A 23,773-nucleotide genomic window follows, 5' to 3' on the forward strand; every position below is an offset into this window, starting at 1 on the left:
GACTGTCTGACTTCTGGATGTGCCAATCTTCTTGGCAAAGGTTGTTATGGTGTGTCCATCATGTGGTGTATGTACTATGTATGTACACATGAGTTTTATTGCCTTAACATAGTTTGAAGGGTCAGTGGCATTTAAAAAAGTATGCAAATCTAAAAAAAACACAACAACAACACGTTGGTTTTTCATATGGTATTGAAAAATTGAGATAAAATTTTCAAGAAAAGTATTTTTAAGTATTAAGTTCAAATGGAATTATGGTGCAACCATATTTTCCTTACACCTGGAATACCTGTAAATGTACTTGTGAAGCTTGTAAATATATTTTTTTCAAGGCAAAATTAATTACATTTTTTAACAAATATTGCAATGCAGCCAGTATTTTGTTAATAATAATAAGAACAGTGAAGCAGTAATGATGCTTGATATTAGGAAAATTAAAAATGTTCTTTTTAGTTCATTGTTACATTGTAATTTTTTTAATGCATTAATTTGTACCAGCAGGATGCATTAAATTGATCAATAGTTCCATTAAAAACTTTCATAATATTTAAAAAAAAATATTCTTATAAATGCTGTTCTTTTGAACTTTATGTATATAGGTTCCACAAAAATATTAATTTTTTCAACTTTGATAATAAATTTCAGCTTTGCCATTATAGAAACAACTTATTTTTAACTGTTATAATACTTCAAAATAATACTGTATTTTTTTTTATTCAATGACCTCAAACTTTCCAACGGTGGTGAATGCAATTGAATGTTTCAAATATATTAGTGTATATTAGTCAAACAATTAATCGCGATTATCACATCCAAAATAAAAAGTTTTTTGTTTGCAAAATATATGTATGTGTACTTTTTGTATATTTTATTATGTAATATATAAATACACATACATAGAGTATATCTTTTTTTTTTTAAATATTACATGTATATATACATTTATATATTTATATTCTTATATTTGATTTTATACATAAATATATTTAATATATAAACATAACATTATTTTTTCTTAAATATATACATGCATGTGTTTTTTATTTATATATACAGTACATAATAAATATACACAGTACACACACATATATTTAAACAAACTTATTTTGGGAGGCAATTAATCTTGATTAATCATTTTCACAGCACTAATATATATATGTGTATTTTTTCATTTATTTTTAAATGAATAGAAAAACATCACGTCATTGACCCTTAAGCTTCATATGCCCTACTTTTGTGTGTATTTCTTTCTATGGGATTCTGAACACACCTCTCATTCTTTGTGACAAAGCCTTCTATACATTGTTGAAGGGTCTCTTTTCTCACAATCAATATGACAGAGTTTTTTCTCTATCTCAGATCAGTCTGTCTCTCTGGTAATCAGAATTTCCCTGTTGCCTGCTCAGGTTCCGTGGTGAAACTGTTGAGCCTGACACACGGCTGCTGGGTACTAATGGGATTCCAGCCTCACCGTTATCCAGCTCTGCTCGCTGCTGCAAAGAGCTGTCAAAATAACGCGCGGTCTCACAGCCCATAGGATTAGAAAGTGGTGGGTAAGGCAGATGCGAAGGGCCCATAGAGAGAGGAGAAGAGCCCAAAAGGAGATAATGGGCTGAACAGAATCTAAAAGATAAACGTTGGAGGAATACAAGCAAATATAGTTTGAGCTATTCTCAATTAAATACTGGTCTAAGTTATTTTTTAAATGAAGAGCTATTTTAATAGATGTGGGGGATAATAAGGCGGATGAATGAAATGTAAAAAAAGTCTCTTACCTGCCAGTTCATCATCAGGCCACCAGCCCAGGTCACAAGCTCTGCATGTGAACTCAGCTTGAACGTATTCATTATCTTTACACGTAGTGCAGATCCAGCAGCAACTCACTTCTCCCTTTACGGATCACCTACAATCAGAAAACACCCAGAAATTTTTTACTTTGATGGCCACTATGGTAACACTTCACAATTCCACAAGTTTCATTGGTTCAAATCAGTTTAATACATCTCCAACAACTAACAATGTACATGTATTTATATATATATATATATATCTTATATATATATATATATATAGTATATATACTGTATACCACGGCAGGTAAAATAAGTATTGAACACCATTGTTTTTCTCAGTAAATATATTTCTAAAGGTGCTCTTGACATGAAATTTTCACTAGTTGTTGGTAACAACCCAAGTAATCCATACATACAAGGAAAAAAAAAACAAGTTCAGAAATTAAGTTCTGTATAATAAAGTGGAATGAGCCAGGGAAAAAGTATTGAACGCATGAAGAAAGGGAGGTGCAAAAAGGCATGAAAAGCCAAGACACCAGCAGAAAATCTATCAGTAATTAGAAAGCAATCCTGCCCCTAGTCAGTGGAAATTAATGTTAGCTGTTTTAGTCCCAACTGATGGTCTATAAAGGGTGTCTCGTTACCAACATGTCACACAAGAAACATTTCATGATGGGTCAAAGCAAAGAGCTTCTCAAGACCTTCACAACCTTATTGTTACAAAACAGACTGATGGAATTGGTTACAGAAGGATTTCTATACTTCAGAATGTACCAGTGAGCACTGTTGGGGCCATAATCCGAAAGTGAAAAGAACATAATTTCACCATAAACCGGTCACGACCAGGTCCTCCTCCTCTGACAGAGCAGTGAAAAAAAATATCAGAAGAGTTTTCTAAAAGCCAAGGACCACTTGTGGAGATCTTCAGAAAGACCTTGGAATTAGCAGGTACAATTGTTTCAAAGAAAACAATAAGTAATGCACTCACTTCAACCGCCATGGCCTGCATACACGCTCACCACACAAGTCTCCATTGCTGAAGAAAAAACATGTTGAAGCTCGTTTAAAGTTTGCTGCACCACATTTAGACAAGCCTGTGAAAATACTGGGAGAAATATAGTCTAGTTAGTCCGTGAGACCAAAAATTAAACTCTTTGGATGCCATAATACACACCCATGTTTTGGAGGTCAAATGGCACTGCACATCACCACCCCAAAAAACATCATGGTGTGGCACTGGCAAAATTCATACAACTGAATGAAGGATGAATGGAAAAATATACTGAGACATTCTTGATAAATATCTGCTGCCATCTACCAGGATGATGAAGATGAAACAAGGCTGGACATTTCAGCAAGACAATGATCCCAACACACAGCCAAGGCGGAACTCTCAATTGTTTTCAGAAAAGAAAAAAAAAAGCTGCTAGATTGGCCCAGCCATCGCCTGACTTGAATCCAATAGAAAATCTATGCAAAGAACTACAGATCAGAGTTCATAGAAGAGGCCCCAAAGAACCTTCAAGATTTGAAGACTGTTTGTGTGGAAGAATGGGTCAAAATCACACCTGAGCAATGCATATGCATGACTAGTTTCTCCACTCAGGAGGGTCTTGAAGCTGTCATTAACAACAAAGGCTTTTTGTACAAAGTAATAAATCAATTTCAGTAAGCATGTTCAAATACTTTTTCCCCCTTGGTAAAGATACAAAACAATCATTCTGTGCAGAAGAAACTTCAGCAAACTGAGATTGTAGATAGAATGTCTATGGTCCAATTTAGAGATAGGTGGTGGTAATGCACTTATAAGACTGCGATCTGCCGTAAAGCAAGAAGAAGAAGAAGATGCGAACACACGACACAGACAGTTTCGGACAAAAAACAATATAAATACTGTTCAATTTCTTGCACAGACCAATCGTTTTCATGTCTTTACACATCAGTGCATCGTCACGAGCTGCAGGGTTTAATTAGGTTTTGTTTGTGTTTTTTTTTTTTTTTTTTGACTCTCAAAGCCGTGATTCCCATTCACTTCCATTATATGACTGACAGACTGCAATGGTTTTGAGTTAAAAATCTTTGTTTGTGTTCTACTGAAGAAATAAAGTCACCTACATCTTGGATGCCCTGGGGGTAAGCAGATAAACATCAAATTTTCATTTTTGGGTGAACTATCCCTTTAAGGCAGTCATTGCCTGCAAAGGTTTCTTAAAGGGGTCATATGATGCGATTTCAAATTTTATTTTCTCTTTGGAGTGTTACAAGCTGTTAATGAACAGATAAGATCCCTAAAGTTGCAAAGACTAAAGTCTCAAACCCAAAGAGATATTCTTTTTTATATGAGTTTCAGAAAGGCGGGGCATAGAGGAACAACAATAATGTACAGTATGTGAAAAAATAATGTGCTTTTTGAACCTTAAACCGCATAAACACATTTTCTTACACCAAATACATAAAAAAAAAAATTTTTAGCAACATCATATGACCCCTTTAACAAAATATCAAAAACTTAACATTTTTATTTATATTTATTAGTCCAATTACATTTGAGCCCCTGAAAATGGTGGAACTGTGTATAAAAATTGTTGTAAATCCTAAGCATTTTGTTATGTTTTTGTTCAACCCCTTGAATTAACGCTTAAAGTCTGCACTTCAATTTCATCTTGATTGTTTCATTTTAAATCTATTCTGGTGCCATACAGAGCGAAAATTAAGAAAATTTTGTCAGTGTCCAAATATATGGACCTAACCATATGTAAACTGAAAATACAATACCTACATTGATTATGCTACATACAGACCTTGATCTGTCCCTTAGAACATGGTTCGCTGCAGACGGATCGGACCATTTCAGTGCGGTTCGTCATGAGTTTATAATCACTGATGCTCAGGAGACCTTCATGCCACGACCCCACTTTAATGTAATCATAGCGGCCCAACTCCTCCACATACTGAAGATTCATGATATCATACCTTAAATAAAAGAAAATGAGGAGAGGGGGGTAAAAGATATGGGTGAATGAAAAAAGAGAAAGAAAAAGAAGCAGTCTGCCATAATAAGTAGCTCAGTGCTGCTGAAGCCTCGGGGAGTAGCAAGAGGCAGAGTTCCACTTACACACTTTTACCATGTCCCACACATCCAAGTCTCTCAACTTCACATCCTCCACCTGGGATATGAATCCACAACCTCCTGAGTGCTCAGTCCACTCATCCATACTAATGACACTCCCTAGCTTACAGATGAGGCAAAGTGTCGCAAGCTCACACTTGTACACAAGGCAATGGCGGTCTTGGCAGCAGTAGAGCTGCCATATTTTTGTTCATATATAGCCAGGGTTACAGGAGCTGACCACATCAGGGTATTGGACTGGAGAGGACTGAAGCATCTCCTTGAGACAGGCAATCTGTTCCACTCCAAGTCGATTACCATCTGATACGCCACCTTTTTGCATGTGTTGGCAAGGGTGCCAAATCTAACCTGAGAGGGTGCGTGATCAATTGTTGCCTTAGAGAATAAGTATTCTTAATGCTCAGTGTCACACTGGACATTCAGGTACAAACTGTCATATTGACATTAAACTAAGCTCTGTTTTAAAACCTAATGAGCTGACTCGATACACTTGCCGTTTTCCTTCCACTCATTGAAATGCCTCATCTGGAACACCTCTACATAGACAGCAATTCAACACACAATTGTGTGTGATGTTAAGGGTGGCCATAGGTCCTCTTTTTTTTTGGACATGTTATATGGATGGGATTTATAAATTGGCAAAAATGTCAGGGTTTTGACTTTGTTTTATATTTGCTGAAGGTTAGGATTAAAAAGTAGTGCACAGGCATTGTACTGTATATAATTGAATTTATGAGGACTGTAGAGAACGTCAAAAAAAAAAGTCAAAACCTAGACATTTTAGGCAATTTAGAAATCCTAGTCAGGACCAAGAAAAATAGAACATATGGTCACCCTAGTGATGTTAGCACGGTGCTAAGCTAACAGTGTAATAATCCAAGCATAAAACTACACACAGTAATGGGATTTACTCTAATCTATAACTAAACTGGTCTTTAGCTGGTTTTGTTTTTACAGTGGTTTGGAGCACATTTCAAGTGGTCAGAGTAGAATGGCAGCTGACCGTCAAGGTAAATCAGCTAAACACCTGTTTGGTCTGGCTGGGAGACCACCTTAAAACTATTTATTTCTAGCAAAGTAGGTAGAGGCTGGTTTAAATGTAGGCTGTTTTTTTGGTTGTTTAGTTTTTGTTTTCAGCAGGTGACTGGTTTGGAACAATCTACTTTGCAATGTAGCAACTGCACAAGCAATAGTTTTTGACATTGGCATGTTAATAAGCTAACAGCATGATTCAGATTCAAATGTCATATGTGAGGTTAAAATTGAGTATCTAAGGAGAAAGCATTATTAATTTGTCTACCCTTGCCTCCATATGTAGCTTACTAGGTTTTAAAATAGAACACTAGTACTAGTACATACAAAGTATTCTTGATATTTACCTCCCAGGTGAGTCCCCATTTACATCAAAGTAGACTTCCTCCCCAGACACGCCGGAAAAGGAGGTCTTCAGTATATAGTCCAGCAGTTTACTGCCGTCAATGGGATCCATTGCCTCACACAGGCCAACATGATCTGGGCACAGCTCTTTATGCATATCATGAAGACCATGAGCCATCGCATAAATCGCATTGATCACGAAGCCCATCTTGCTGTCCTGGACATAGTTGTCTTTCAAGCTCTCATTTCCTGTCAGGAAAAGATTCCAAACCAGTGTGAGCAAAAGATTAAAAGTGAGGACTATAGACTATAGTCGTATTTGTGTGCCACTCTGCCTCCATCCATCCAGGATTTGTGTTTTTATATGCGTTTATCTATTGAATTTGTTGGCAATTTAGCAAATAAAAAATTTGGATGCTGAACAAATTAAATTACCCTGAAAAACTAAGTACAGCCAGAGGCTCTGTGCTGTCAAAATATAAACCAATACATTTGCAAATTTCTGATTATTAGTGACTAAAGGCAGAATGTCACTTTATCTTAATGTAATATATAATTTTATGCCCCTAATATTAAAATATGATCACATTTAACACACTGAAGAGACTGAATAAAGGGAAGGAGAGTCCCTGCTGGCAGGCTGGCAAACTACATGCTTTCATTGAATTTCATATCTTAGAACTGGCAAGCCACTGGACAAAAATGCCATATTCATAAGCCAACTGATGGAAAAGCCATTCCAGTGCTACATATACATTCAAGAGAGATCAGAAGCAAAAAAATTAAATCATAGATTAATTAAATATAATTATAATTTAAGTGCAGTTCCTGGAACTGTGGGCACAGCAAATATTAATTTCTTAATCAGTATTTTTGTCTTGTTTTCCGCCAGTAAAAAAATCCTTAAAACCATCCATCCTTAAAACAAAATAAATTCAAATGAAAGGAAAATTTGATATATATTTTTTAAAACCCATTAAATTGATTTCCCTACCCAATTAGTCCTTTTTTTCTTGTTTTAAGATTAAATTATCTAAATTTAATGAGATTTATGCATAAAACAAGAACAAATTTGCCAATGGGGTAAGATTTTAATACCTTTTTATTTTTAATTAAATCCAAGTAGTTTTGGCTTCTCACATACATTTGTTTTGTTTTAAGGATGTGTAGATATTTATGCTTGAAAAAAAGACAAAAATATTGATTCAGAAAGTGATTTGAGTGACTGTGACTAAATCAACCAGGTGAAGTCTTCACTCTCACACACATGCAGACAGTGTGGGTACCTCGTTACACTGTGATTGTGTCCTTTCTTTGCACATTCACACGGTTTCTCACACACACTTTGTGAAAGCTTATTTCTTCTTGTGCAACAAGCTTCTCTTGTGCTGTCAGTGCCATCAAGCCTACCTTACAAGCAGCACAGAAAAGCTGGACTGATATCTTGTTTTGGGCAGCATACTGTCTGACTTTGCTTGAGTTTTAGGCTAAATTGAAGTCTTGTAGAGATACAGCTCATCAAAATTTTATGATCGATATCAATCTGATGCCTTTCCAAACCCATGGTCAGGATACAACCATAAAAAATATGAAAAAAAGAACAGCCTTCGTATCAATCTTTCAGATAAATGTTCATAATATTTTTTCAGGATACGTATATTTTACAGAGGGTCTACAGCTTTTTATAATGAGAATGATGAAACTAACTGATGTTTTTCTGTCACTGTTTTCATTTCCCATCTTCAACTGTATGCGATACCTCTTTGAATTGCACATCATCTTCATAACTGAGAATAGCTCTGCCAATCAAAGAAGCCAAACACAGTCCAACCTATTGTGCTGTCTGTTGCCATAGTGAAGTGCTTCTTCAGTGCAGGTATCATAACATCATAATGTCTCTCATCAACTCTCACTTACCACCATGAGGGTCTTTCAGAAGAAGAGAACAATAACAAAACTATAAGCTCTTGTCACTTAATAAAAACAATCAAAATCTAACCTACATTACTACACAGATTTAACAGGCTTTAGTGAATCAATTACATTAAGATTATATTTGTTTTTGTGTACAAAGATATTCAACTATATTTCTATGTGGACAGGCAAAGAGAACAATTATTAGAAAAGCACAAAAGATGAGGGGGCACAACTCAGTTACCTATATCACCTTTAAAAGCGCCGACCAGATGATAATTACATGAAAAAAAATGGAGGGAAATATACAGAGTTACCATTAATAATTCAGTAAAATATCATGCATATAATATATTCCTAAAAACTGATTAATTCAATCAGACAGACATCAGTTATGTAACCGACAATATATAATGAAAATTATATACTTCTACTTGTTCTTCTTTATTTTATTTAAAACTAATATTAAATGTTACTGATAGCATATTGATATCATTTGAACAGCTTCTGGTTCTTTGTTTACCTGTGCAGATTTTCTGGTAGTTATGGTTCTCCTGAGGATGACCGGGAATGCGGCATTGGAAGCGGGTACTGCCAGAACTCAGCAAACCATGGGTTTCCCTTGTGTTGGTGTCCAAACGCAGCTTCAGAAAGTAGTCATTAAATGACTGAACTTCTTCCGTTTGCAGCTTCATTGTGATCCCACCATCTGCTTCCTGCTCATATCCTTCTACCACCTCATCATCACGATCTGCCCAGCCATCGCTTCAAAAACAGAGAGAGAACATAACATGTCAGATGATGAGGAATTTGTGTCATAAAGATCCAGCTTCTTTGTATAAACACAGCTTTCATATTACTGCATACAAATGAGATTCAGGTTTTGCACTTAAATCACCAGTGGGCACCAAAGCATTTTAGCTTTGGGCTGTGAGTGTTTTGTTTAGCTGATATAATGTAATCCTGGAAGTAAACTGAACAGTTTAGAAGAAATTTTTGAACAAATAACTTGGTTTTTTTCAGACATTATTAAAATGATTCACTTGAATGCTGGTGTCATAAAATTAAAAAGGCAGTATATTTGTCTTATGTTTTCATTTTTAATTTTCAAGGCATCTTTTACTTAAACTGTTATGTTGGCTCTTATACATGTATTTATAATATAAATAAATTAATGTAAAATATAAGCATTTTTACTACTTGTCACTGCAGCAGACTTTTAGACCTTCATTTTCTTTCTCTCTTCCTCACATATTTCTCACAGTCAGCATTTTTGGCTTTTTTATGTTTTGTTATTCAGTTACTGTAAGTATGGCATAAATCCATTTCCTCATCATTCTCTGCTTGCCTAATTTCACTTCAGTGCACAGCAGCGGTGCTGTGGTATCATAGAGCGAATCAGACAAAATTACCTTTAGAGGCTTTGACCTAAAATACATCTCCCTAAACAGCTTTGCACCCCACAGTAGAGCGGAAAATGGCAGAGATTAGATAGAGCAGAGTTCTACAGAGAGTTTTATTACCTCTATGAATAATGAATGAGCTGAAGCTTAGGTAGAGATTCACTGTGCTGCTATGATAGGCAGATATGGCAGTGTCCTGAGGCTGAAGACAGGCTAACTAGAGCAGCGATGGCACATACTGTAGGAGGACAGGAGCTGTTTGATTTCATCACGGCTCAATCCATCCCTTTTTCTCTTCTTAGATTAATCTCAACATGTTCACCTTCACCACATCATTTTTGACGCATCCTCTCAGTGCACACTTGCTATTACGCCTGCTTTTTTCCCCCATTTGTTTTTTTTTTTTCCCCGCCCATTCCTACTCGTTTTCTTTTCTTCTTCCTCCTTTCCTCTCCTTCCCCCTCTTTTACTTTAAGAAAATATATTGCAATAAGTAACAGAAAAGACATTTATTTCATTACAATAGATTTCTATTTTAAATAAATGCTGTGTCTTTTGAATGTTCTATTCATCAAAGAGTCCTGAAAAAAAAGTCTCCACAAAAATATTAAGCAGAGCAGTTGTTTTTAACATTTTTAATAAGCAGGAATGCTTTCATGAGCACCAGTACAGCATAGAATGATTTCTTTTGTCCTCTTTTTTTTTATTAGATTTTTCAATAAAACAACAGTGGTACTGGGTATCTCATAACAACATGTACAGCTAGTTCTTATTAGACATTATAAAAGAACATTATAAACCAAAAAATAGAAAGACATAGTCACTGACTATCCTCAAGAAAGTTCCAGAGAGAGGATCAAATGTTACAGAACTCCTCAGATCTTTGATGTAAATCATAAGCTAATTTTTCCAGTGGTAAAAGAGTAGTCGCCTGACTCAACCACATATTGACTGAAAGTACCTGAGCAGTTGACTATAATAATAGTATACATTTTTTGGCCAAGTATATACAAAAATTCAGTACACATTCTTTATCAGAGTCAAGACACAGACCTGCTGTACACTGTACACACCAGAAGGTATACCTTCGGGGACGATACCAATACATTTTGTATTGTTTTCACATAATTGAATAATTTTGTGAATCTCTTTCCAGTACATTTTGATTTTGACACAATTCCAAAATACATTCATCACTGTTCAAATGTCTGCCTTACATTTAAAGCATAGCCAAATTTTTATTTTGTTCGTAAACCGAAATTGAAGCACTTTTGGGGAAGCTATTTGAAGAGACAGAGAGCCACTCCTCATCACTCAAACTAGACCCTAAGTCCTTTCCCCATATCAACCTTAAAGAGTCATAGATTGAAGGACCAATATTAGAGAGCATTGTATATAATTCAGAGATCCTCTTTTCAAGAGTAAATGAGGAAAAGCTGTTTTTTCTTTTTCAAGTTAGATTTGAAAAATTCCTTGAAAAATACCTTCTTTTAACTGTAACTCTAAAAAGTGTCGTATTTGAAGAAATTGAGGTAAAACTGTCTCTTTACTGGGCAGGTTAAATTACGCGTCTTAACCGTCCTGAAATGATCTCATTTGGCAGTCATCAAATAAACCTAACTCCGAAACTCCTGTTGACCTCCAATATAAACCAACTTAAGGATATGAAAGTATGTGCTTAATTTGGTGGGCAGACCGAAAATATAATATTGAAAATTGGGTAGTGTGTGTAACCCCATCTAATCTATAATTTTTGTTTCAATCAAAACCGAAACCGAAAGTTTAAGTCTGGGTTTTCTTGTGGTTCCAAATATAATTGAAACTGAAGAATTCATCCTCTTAAAAAAAAGTTTGTTTTTAAGTAGCATGGTAGATTTTGGAATAGGAAGTTTAATCTCAGAAGGAAATTAATACTTAAAAACAAAAAAAGATAAATTTCTGATTAATTTTCGTGATTAAATAGAGATAACTGGCTTTAGAGAAGTCTTCCAAATTAGGAGTAATATTAATTCCCAAATATTGAAATCAAGAAAATTGCTAGTCAAAAGGGTGATTTTGAGATGGCTTTGGAGGAAGCATGCATATACAAAGCATATTTCTAAAAGATTAGCTACACTGAAAACTAGACTATTGGCTGCTGAAAACCTTAGTCATCACAGGAATTAGGGCTGTGCAGTATACCGTACCTATCGAAACATCTCAAATGTACATATTGCAATATGCATATCACTACGGCTTGCAATATTTTGGTGCCATGAACAAAAGACAAAGAGAAAAATCACTCACTGCTCTTATCTAAATAACTTATGTAGCTTAAATAAGAATCAGTGCATATTGAATTCATAGAGTAAATACTAAGCAGTGTTGTATTTTTCTGTTTTATTATTTAGTTCCTAAACTTGTTAAAATTATTACACTAATGTTAAAATGAAATTTTTATGTAATGCTAGAGTAAAACACACTACTGTTCATTTTCAGAAGGTGTTGTAAGGGTGCTTTCCTCTCACAAAAAGTGAAACATGTATACTAGTTATATTAGAATCAGGATCAGAATTAGCTGTTGTGATTTTACAGGAGCTCGATACATACATACGTACAAATAATAACCATATATATATATATATATATATATATATATATATATGACACAAGACAGTTATAGAAGTTCACAAAAACTGACTCAGCAACAGCTTAGTAAAACTGTTTCATCTGAGCATGTGGCACTATCGTATCGCATACTGAATATTGCATTATTTAATGAGTTATCGCATATTGCATTTTTCTTCAATATCACACAGACCTAACAGAAATAAATTACATTTTTATAAATCGTAATAAAATTTCATGATATTTCTGTTTTTTTTTTACTGTATTTTAAATCAAATAAACGCAGCTATGGTAAGAATAAGAGATTTCTTTTAAAAAAACATAAAAAAAAAATCTTACTAACCACAAACTTTTGAATGGTGGTATATCTGTATATTGTAAACGTATATTACAAACTGTCATATAATATAAATAAGAAGTCAGCTAATAGGTTATCAAATGCATCACAGTAACAGTTTATATTTCATTTTGATTGAAAAATGACTCCATTCAGTGATGGAGTCAGTTGTCAAACTGCTAACTCAAGGTTGTTTTGTGATTCTTTTCAAGTGACTCATTAAAAAGAACCGGTTCATAGGAGTCATTTGTTCAAATCAAACATCATTGTGTGTGCTGTGTATTTGTTGTTGTGTGCAGGACACGCTAAAGATCTAAAGATGTAATTAACTAACCTCACTTGATAAAACAGCATATGATATGCAGACAACGTTGAGCTATGGTGACTAGATGCTCTGCTTTTTTTGGTCTTCCTCCTCTTTTCTTTTCCTATTCTCCATTCTCTCATTACTCATTCAAATCCAGTATATTGTGCATGTGTGCTCTGGTTGACTGTAGTTCGATCCTCTCTAGAGGACTGAGTAAGACAGTACAGGCTTAGGCTGAGGGCCATTAGAACTCATCCAGAAGCCTTTACTAATTCATGGCGCTCCAGTTAGCAGCAGCCTGGCTCTGTGTTTCACAAGCAGCATTGCTGCTGCGAGCCCCTATCATGCCTGCTCTCGCTCGCCCCACACCAGCTTTCATCTGCCTCTATTACTCTCTCTCTCTCTCTCTCTCTCTCTCTCTCCATCTTACATTCACATGCACACATAATGAGCCTTTGTCATGTCCTCTCTGCATGTCCTTTTTTTATCCCCCTCCTGAACACCCCAAATCAGTCCATTCATACCCAAAACCTTTCAATGTCAGCCTCTTTTCTAATATTCTTTGAATTCACATGGGACAAAACTTGAAAACTTGCGTAGTGACGTAAAGTAAACAGTGTAGAATCAACTTCTTAAACATTACAACAGCAGTCTGAGCACAAACAGATGTGCTTGAAGTCCTATGGGACATGGTGTAATACAGTTCCAATGACAGGGCTGCTGGGATGCCTGCAGGCTTTCCTCACTCTAATGTAGTTTCCGCTGTAGCTGTTTGAACCTTAAAGACTTGAAAGTGACCTCAGAGCGCCTGTGAAGCACAGCAAAAGACTGGCAGGTCAACACAAACCACTTTATATCTCCAGCTTCTCAGAGTCTATATAATGTTAGTGCTGATTCAATCCAGCTACCTTGCTTTCTAGGGTTGTTTTTGTGCCAAAATCTCACAGAAACACAGTCTATTTTTCTTTCTTCCTGTATCTTTTCTCTCCCTTTTTACAGTTCCATCCCAAGCTTTACTCTAACGAACTGATTTTACAAGCCAAATGTGGGAACTTCCCATATGCAGAGATTTAGAAAACCTGTTAAAGTCAGTCTTTCTCACTCTCTGCTCGCCTTCATGACTAATAAATCTTTTAATACGTTCAAAATGGAGGGCTAATGAGAAAGAGATGTTTCCTGAGAATTAGCCTCGGCGGGGCTTTACAAGAGCGGTTCTCTTACAAAACCGCAATATCTGCAAATGATAACTTCTACAAGGAGGTCACAGGCAATCATGCAGTACTGAATGCACTGAAGAATGCTGAATCCAATTCTCCACATTACTTGAGAAGAAAATAACCTCAGAAGAAAAGCTATTTGGAGAGTTCAAGCGCACCTATGAGTAAATGACCCCACTTAAATACAAACGTGGGAAAGAATTGTGCTAAAGCCAAAAGGCAAGTTTAGAACATGAAACCATAAAGAGTTACACAAGAAGCAAAAGTGAAGCCAGGACCGAGATCAAAGGACGCAATGCTTTATTAAAAAATACTGATTGTTGAAATCAGAAAGTCAGTTTATCATTAGCAATGGTTGCAGGGTAATATTATCAAACAGACGCCCTTTTACAATTTGATGAATGGAATTTAAAATTATTTATTGAGAATCGTAAACAAATAACAAATTACAGGAAAATGTAATTCTGTTTTAACTTCTGTTTTAATAATTATGCCTTTTAGAAATAGTATTTCTAAAACAAGTTAACAAAAAAAAATACCTTTTTGAATGTATGATGCATGCATCTATCTATCTATCTACCTATATATATATATATATATATATATATATATATATATATATATATATATATATATATATATATATATATATATATATATATATATTAGCATTACAGCTGTTTTCAACATTGAAAATAATTATGATAATGATATTAATAATAGATAATGTTTTTTGAACAACAAATCATCATATTAGTATGATCTCTGAAGGATCATGTGACACTGAAGATTGGATAATAAATTAATAATTAATAATTATAGATTTAATGTAATATATTTAATAGAGTGTAAAAAAATTCTATGTAACAGGTCAAGGTTATAATAATACACAAATATTATATATATAATAATTATTTGTAAAAAATATCACCACTAAAAGTGAAAACATTTTGTCTTTAAAAAACTTTAACTAGTGAACTTTAATTTGGAGCAAGTGAAAAAGGGGGAGTGATTTTATTGCACCAGAGGTGTGCCACTTTGCTCACAGCTGATTGGTCCAGAACATAACCTTCCCCGGTGATAAATAAATACTGCTAAGAACTGAGCCACTTTCACACTGCTTAAAATCTGGGCTTGGTATGAACTAAACTGAAATATACCATACCATTGTATAGGTCCCTGGTGAATGGGACACACTGATAAGACTACTAATTTCTATCCATGAAGAGACACAACTAAAAAACAATGACAAGATGACAGCTGATTACAGAAAAAAAAATTGCAATATTCTCACAGGATGAGCAGAGCTGAGAGGCAGCGTGATGCTAATTAAAGAGAGAGGGCTTCTCAGGGACACTCAAATTGCAAGGGGAAACCTAAAGGATAATAACACAAAAATGTGCATATACTGTACTACTTAATATATTACATACCAAGTGAAAAAAATATATATAAATAATTGTGAGAGTATATATATATCCACCAGATATGTAAGCAACCACCTAAACAACCTTGCAACGATATAGCAATGCTCAAACAACCACTCAGAATACTGATAAACTACCCGCATTAGTCTATCATCGTGGTGCGAGTTTTGAAGATGAAGAAACCCAAATTCTCTTTTCTTTTATTTTTTCTGTTCTTTTAACTGAATGTGTAATAAGAGGCGAGAAGGAGTTCTTGGAGGAAAGCGCAAAAGGATTATTGGGACTGGGAACACAGAAGGCACTAGGGGAGGAGAGTGCTGCCATTTAAACATTTAATTTGGATTCCTGACAGTGCTTGAGACACAGCTGAAATACTGAGGAGCTGATGTTGTTTTTCTGTCCTGAGAGCAATACTATGTGCTTATGAAAATATCTCTGGGGCAAATTCTATATGGGACTCTGAATAAGCAGTAAAAAAATATAGCGGGAATGAACCATGATCATTAAGAGGCAGAAGCAAACACAGTGCCCAGTGTAGCCTAACAAATTCTGGGGAATCCAATGCAATAAGCTTTTATTAGAAGCAGCCTGTGAGACTTGAAGATGTTGATTAAAAAATTACAAAGTCAATGTTTTTTTCTGCTGCTGTGGAAAATTACATAGCCTGGTTTTGGGCTGGCTATGAATAAAACAAAGCAGAGGAGAAGAACACCTGGACCTCATTCTCTTTTTTACAGAAGAGCTCTCCAAACACACTATCTCTCTTTTTCTTAATCACTCTCTCTATCTCTATCTCAGATACACATCATCAACTGTCTTGGCCTGAAGGTTTAGACTTCGATTATCACGACAATGCAAGATATGTTTTAATGAATAAATCTCCATTAGTTCCCAAAAGGCGGTTTTGCTGTCTGTCTCTCCTACCCTCTCCTTTCCTCTCAAACATGTACTGATATAAACACACATGTTCGCTTCTATTACCCAGCTGAAAACTGAATGAGACAGGGTCATGCAAATACGAAAATAGATGAAAATCCAGACTCCAGACACAATGTACCTGACCTAGAAAGTCTGTTAGCTGAATATGATGGCCTGTCTGTGATCGTACGTGGGTGGGCTATAGATGTTGCCTTGATATAGATTAAACAAGATAGCTGCTACAATTCATTTCCAGATCTTCAAGTCTGCAAGGATTCCGTCCGAGAATATTATCCAGTGTTGCTCTGATTTTGCTATCAGACAGTTTGAGTGATCAGATAATAGCCTTTGTAAATCAAACCCAGAACTGTGGCAGAAAGTGTGTTTGATTGTATGATGATAACACTGGTTACCAAATTTGTCTGTCCACTTAGAGATATCTGAGGGGTCTTGTATCATCATAAAGGGTTTTTTTTTTTATTTATATAACGACTAGCTGACTGAACAGTATTCACCTTAATTATTCAGCAATCGAATTTGCCGAATATTAGGGAAACATCGAACTGCTTGACCAATTGACCAAACTGACCACATGCCACAGCTGACTAATTAGAAGTATTCTCAAGAATAAGTATCAAATAAAGTATCCAATAAAGAATATAATATTTTACAGGGGCTAATGGGGACCAGTATCTGTTTAGTGTCTTAATGTAGTATTTATAATTTTTTTAATTAGCTTTTATTTTTATATTTTCAGATTTTATTTTAATTTTAGTAACATTGTTATATTCTTTTGCCATTTTTATTATTATTTTTATATACATTTCTATATTTAGCTTACATTTATTTTTATTTTACTTTTACTAATTTCAGTACTTCAACTATTTTGCCAAGGCAACATCTTTTGTTTTTTCATGGTTTTTTTTCCATCAAGTTTTCCTTCTAATATTTATACTTTATATTATGTCAGCTTTTAGTTGTAGTTAATAATACTGATAAGGCCCCATATTTGATTCCGCTCCCCCTCTATCTACTTTATATGACCTTTACCCTTATATTACCCTTACGAAAACACTCAAATAACATATGGCACATTCTTAATTTCTTAATAAATTGCATGATGTATTTACTGTTGGGGGACCAAAGATCATCTTTTGCTTGCCTACTGGTTATTTGGCATCAGAAACATTTCCTGAGAGGCTGTGAGATTGAATATTTAATACCCAGCCCACAGCATTTTTCCATCCCTATCTGAAAACAAATGACCACCCTCTCTGGCACACGCACCCACACATAAACTCAAACACTCACATCACATAAGACAGAGGCAGGAGACAGTTTTCCAGGGATTTGTGAGCCAGCTACTGAATCACAAATTATTCATTAGCAGTGAAAAGTGTGAAAAGCGCCTCTGTTCACAATGTCCATATTTAATCTCATCTGGTTTCCCTGGAAACTTGTGTATTCGGTAGCAACACTTTTATTTCCAAGCATTCCAATGTCTGCTCTTCATTCGCAATAATATGAAACACATACATAGGCAATTAAAGCAACATATAAAATGTACTAATAATAATTCACAGTGCTAGAATCACATTTGCTTATTTTGCACACAATATGCAAAATAAAAATGATTCAGTTGTGATATAACCATGAGCAAGACACGTGGGTGTCATTTTGACTTCTTTGCCCTCTGTGTCTCTTCCAAAGCTTGCAATTTATTCCTCTGACATGATCGAACATTATCAAATTATTTCTAAGCATCGTGAGTGATATGGTTTCTCCAGCCCTGAAACGGAATGGTTTTCAGCCTTACCTTCCAATTAGCTGGAACTCTCCAGAAACCTCACGGCGCCGCATGGCCATCAGCAGGCCACGGACAGTCATTCCTTCACAAAAGCAGATGACCACGCGGGCTTTGGGCAGACGCTCCCGCAGTTTCTTAAGCAGACGGTCAAAGTGCTTTTCCCCAGCATTACTGTATATCTTATCAGAGTGTGCAATACATAGACCCTCCTCTGCAGCCAACTCCTTAAAGGCCTCCATGCCACTCTCGCCATAGTTACCTGTGTTCAGACACAAAATGTAGGACGGTTAATAAAGGATAAGCTAAAACTCATATGAAACTAGTGCAGCTTTAATCAAAGACACAGAATGGAGGATGGATTACCGCCACTGATCCAACACCTGTCAGACCAGTCAGAGCCCAGGATAAGAAATGGATGATAGTTGACTATGGAGGACACAAAATGACAGGCAGACAGGCAACTGAAAAACATGAAATGGAGAAATGGTCACCACCATTTTGGATACAAATGGTGTCATACAGTTAGAACGAAAACACAAAATAATAAAAAACAAATATATAAATCTCATATAAATGCCTTTTTGGAATACACGATTCTGAATGGTTGATCACAGCATTCTGTAATCAAATATTCTTGTTTAATAACTGATAAACAGCAACAGACTTTCTACATAGCTTGTTTATTCCCCATCATGTGATTCCAAAGCCATCATAATTTCAGGACACAATGAAAATCAAATGCAAAAACAGTTGAAACATTCTTCAAAAACATAATCATTAAGGTGACAGAATTTTCATTTTTGGGTGAACTACCCCTTTAAGTAGCTCATATCCCTCTCATGTTTCACAACCACATGTTTATTTATTATGAAAGTAGACAAAGCAATAAATCCCTTCAGAGTGATTCAAGACCTGATCACCCCGTCGGGGTTTATTTTGCGGTAAGGACCGGCTGACTGAACATTATCCTTTAATTATATTCCACAGGCATTGTACTGTAACTAGACAAGTAGGACACCAATAATACTTTGTGGTGCTCTTGAGAATTACTGCAAATTACCATAATAGGTCACTTGAACGCACTGTGTCCTTTTCAAAATACTGTATGAATCAGAAACTGGTCCGTACAAAAGCTGCAGGCTCACAACAGTACACTTAAAATATCTTCCGTTCCATCCTACTGTACGTCTGGGCTGCCAGGCGAAATTTACATCTTATTGTGCAGGCAGCAGAGGTCACTGCTGTTGACTGTGCTCAGGAGAAGAACAGTGCTTCTGTCTAATCAGGAAAGATGAGTGGTGTGTGGTCACTCATGACTGTCTGGAGGTCAGTCTCTCTAGTGTGGGTGTGCGGATAACAATTTGAGCACATTCACAGTTCTGTGGCTCTCTAACAATTCCTTTTTACTCTGTTTCTCTCTTTCTTTAGGTTGTTTGGAACAACTGTATTTGCAGGTTTAGGTTTTATTCTTTGTTGCTTCATTTTTCTCTTTCTCTCTATAAGCCCTAAAACCCTATTTTTTCTAAACCATGTATTTGGAATAAAAGGACACATGGCACCAGTGTTGTTATTGTTAACTAGCTAAACTGAAAGTAAAATTATTAAAAAATGTTTTTGGCTATTAAAATAAATTAGACATAAAATACTACATAAATGTTGTTGATTAATGAATATCGATGAACTTAAACTAAAATTAAACAGGTTGATAATATATACATATATATATATATATATATATATATATATATATATATATATATATGAAATCGTTTTAGCCTTCCTGCTTAGAATCATAAAATTATGTGGAGAAAAAAAAAAAAAAAACAAGACAAAAAAAAAACAGATTTGTGAATTAAGATACTGAACTCAAATGAACTTTAAAATCAAAATATTATACAGAGCACTCAATTTTTTCATTCATTTCATGCCTTTGTTAGAGTATGTGAACCTACTTTGAAACAAAAATAATTAAAATATACAAATGACCTACAAATGAGAGGTACCACAAGCAGAGTGTTAAATAAACCATTTTAATCTAATACTCAAAGTTCACTGCTTTGTTGTTTTGGTGATAACTAACTAGTGTGCCGATTTGGCTGGTTTTAGAGGGATTTTTGGTACTTTTTTTAGCTGCTCACACTGGGAGATCTGCCAAACCAGCTGAAGACCCCACTGAATGGCCAACTTAAACCAGTTAAAAGCAGCAACCAAGCTTTTATTTTTGACTTTTCAGCAGGATTTACATCCATAGAACTCCATGTATTGAGTGATTATCAAGCTTGTTTCAAACTGGTGCCTGTTTAAATATGGCCATTAAAATGTCTCTAAACCAGACAGATGAATTTATATTTGGCTGGGTAATTAATGTAATCAAAGATCTCTGCTGTTACTACGAGCAACAGGCAGAAATGTCCAAGACAGTTGCTGATGTTGTGTTTATGAGTCCACAGTTCGTGCCTGATAAACCATAACAGAGTCAATTCTGAGAGGGAAAATTCATCTTACTAATTATTTATCACCAAACTAACAGAGCAATGAACTTAGAATTTGCATTATATTGCTTATTTGTACATCTGTCTAAGGGTGCCCCTTTACTTTAGGAAATAGGATATTCTGATTTTAACAAATGCTTATTAGAAGTAGGTAGATATGAAATATGAAAACAAGGAGGGCATTACTAATAAAATTGTAACTTAGCAGCAGTTAAATTGTATTTTAGTCACTGAAGTATGCTGACAGTAACCTAAAGAGTTTATAAACCAATCATGTTTGACCTTATTTACATTCAATTCCATCAGCTAGTGGAACAGAATTAAAACACTAAAAAAAAAAAATAATAAAAAAAAAAAAGTGATGTGGCCCATGAGGACATAAATCACCACAATTGTGGTTTAACAGACAAGCTTTCCACCTCTGGACATTTTATAAACAAATCACCAGCTGAATTGAAAGTGATACACACAACAGTGCTGGAGGGAGCAACAAAAAATGTGTGTGTGTTGTGACCGAGAAGGGAAGAATACATTATTACCCTCATTTTGCATGGAGAAACTGACTGAGTCATTAAAGCATGCTTCCATATGCAAATAATAAAAGCTCTTTGGTCCACTTGCACTACAGCTCTAATGGGAGTGCATTACCATTTAGGTACATTTAAAGAGTGGTGCACTCATTATCTTCAAATACAACATTTCCAATTGTTTTTACTTAATTATAAATGTTAACACTTAAATCCTGTGTGTTATACGTTCACGCTTTTATATTTAAAGTCAGACTTACAGGACCTAATCTAATTTTGTCCACCTGTACTCAAAGTAAGGGAAACTAGAGAGTGTTGTAACATGGAGTCTTATCAATTAGAAAAGAGCTACAATGGTGAAATCCACTCATACCAGCACCCTCCTAAATTGACAGCAGAAGTTGTAAGATTCTGTATGTCTATACCCTGTATATACTGTATATAAGCCAAATTTCTGGCTTGATTTGCAATCATGTTAAAGGATGTTAAATGATAGAACTACTTTAGCTTTAATCTACATGTTTGAGAAAAAACAATGTTCTTCTACTGAACCCACAAATATTGCACATACACTGTATGGGCTATACATATGTGCACAACACCTACAATTACTGTTATGTTGTTTTTTTTTTTTTCTATAAGTTGCATTTTCTATACCTATTTATTTTGCTGTTTAGAATCGAAATGTTTAAAAATAAAATTGGAGGAGTAAATTTTGACAGTGTTTTGAAGTAGATTTAAATTGTGACATAATTTACTCACCCTTATGTTGTTCCGAACTTGTATGACTTTGTTTCTTTTGTGGAACACAAAAGAAGATATTTTGAAAAATGTTGGCAAGAAAACAGTCCCATTAATTTCCATTGTACTGTTGTTGATACAATAGAAAGTCAATGGGAACCAGAACTGTTTGGTTATAAACATTCTACTTTTTTTTCGTACTATTTTTGTACTCTACAAAATAAATGAAGTCATACATGTTTGGAACGACATGAGGGGGAGTAATTAATGACAGAATGTTTTCCCATTTACAATTCATCCAGTAATTCTTTGTTCTCTGCATTACTTCACACAATTTTGGGATAAGTTATATATTTCTAAACTACTTTGAGTAACAGACTTTTTTAAGTGTTACAACTAACACAAAAGTGCTAAAACACTCCCCCTTCTTACCAAGACACCAGCTCAGATTAATTAACTAATTTACACATTTTAGGGATCATTTGTAGATTTATAAACTATACAACCATTTTGAGCAAACAAATATTACACAGAAGTTTGAGTTAATGAGCCAAAATGAGCAACGAAAACGTGTTACAATCCTCAGTGAACCTGTATGACATTTGCGTCGTTTAGAAAAGTTGTTTAAAGGCCTCATACTTTTAAAGGAACAGTGAGAACGGTGACTTACCCTCCGTGTGAACCGCAGACACGTAAGTCCAGTTATAGTGTTTGACAATGTCAAGCATTGCGCGCGCCTGCAGCGTGTCAGAGGGCACGACACGGAGGAAGTATTTGAAGAGAGTTTTGTCGCTCAAGTCTATGCTGGTCGCCGAATAAGCGATCTGCGGGATGTTAAACAGCTGGAGGAGATTCTGCACCTGGATGGCCACCGAGCTGGAGCCCGGACCTATGACTCCTGCGATGGGCTTCTTGCTAGGAGGAGGCTGGTTGGAAGGGGTCCCGTCAATGCACCACTTAGATCCGTCTTTGTCGTCCCGAATAGAGATGAGGGAGTCTCGGATGAACTCGATGCTCTGCTCTAGCGCCACGGAAGAGTGCCAGCACGAGTCCCGGATCTCGCAGCCCAGGGTGATGTTGGGCAGCAGGTTCTGGTCGGCGTTAATACGGTCCAGCGTATAGAACATCGCTTCCACTCGCTGAATGCCGTACTGCTCCCGCACGTCTCCGCATTTCCTGTCGGCCACACGCTCGGCGGACGGCTGGTGGTGCACGGAAAACAGCGCACCGATGATCACGTCGCCATCCATGCGGGCGACAGATCGGGCCGCCGCGCGCTGGACCGCCGAACGCTTGTATATGTTCCCAAGCGCATGAGATGAGAGTGTCGGTAGAAACAGACATAGGAAAAGTGGAAAGTGTCCGCACGAGACCCAGGGCATCTTCAAGCGTGCCATGTTCAGCATTGTGTGACGGGCATAGCTTGCGAGCTGCTTGTGCCAGGTGCTTGTTTCTCTGCAGTCCCAGATTCAATTAAGGGACCATGATGCGCACGCGAGACCACATGAATGCGTCCTGACACCTGTCGAGAAAACATAACACAGAGTTAGTTAGAGAAGACAAGTGCATCTATTAGGAAAAGCGTTTTAAAAGCATGCATCCTTTAAAGGTCAGTGCAACCTCTGGAGAAACAGTGTATAGTTTAACACCGATGAAGTAGGGGAGTGATGTAACAGGGTTAGTTGTAACAATTTAGCTACCCAATTAAAAATGAGACACATGGGTGAAATCACTCTGACCACCAGCCTAATGCTGAGATTACAGTTGTAAGACATA

General features: G+C 35.8%; 1 pseudogene; it reads right to left on the minus strand.

The window, feature by feature from the left end:
* Positions 1–23,773, minus strand: part of LOC109066231 — a 30,347-nt pseudogene that overhangs the window by 5,104 nt on the left and 1,470 nt on the right.

Source organism: Cyprinus carpio, chromosome B20 (genome assembly GCF_018340385.1).
Source record: "Cyprinus carpio isolate SPL01 chromosome B20, ASM1834038v1, whole genome shotgun sequence".
Classification (NCBI taxonomy): domain Eukaryota; kingdom Metazoa; phylum Chordata; class Actinopteri; order Cypriniformes; family Cyprinidae; genus Cyprinus; species Cyprinus carpio.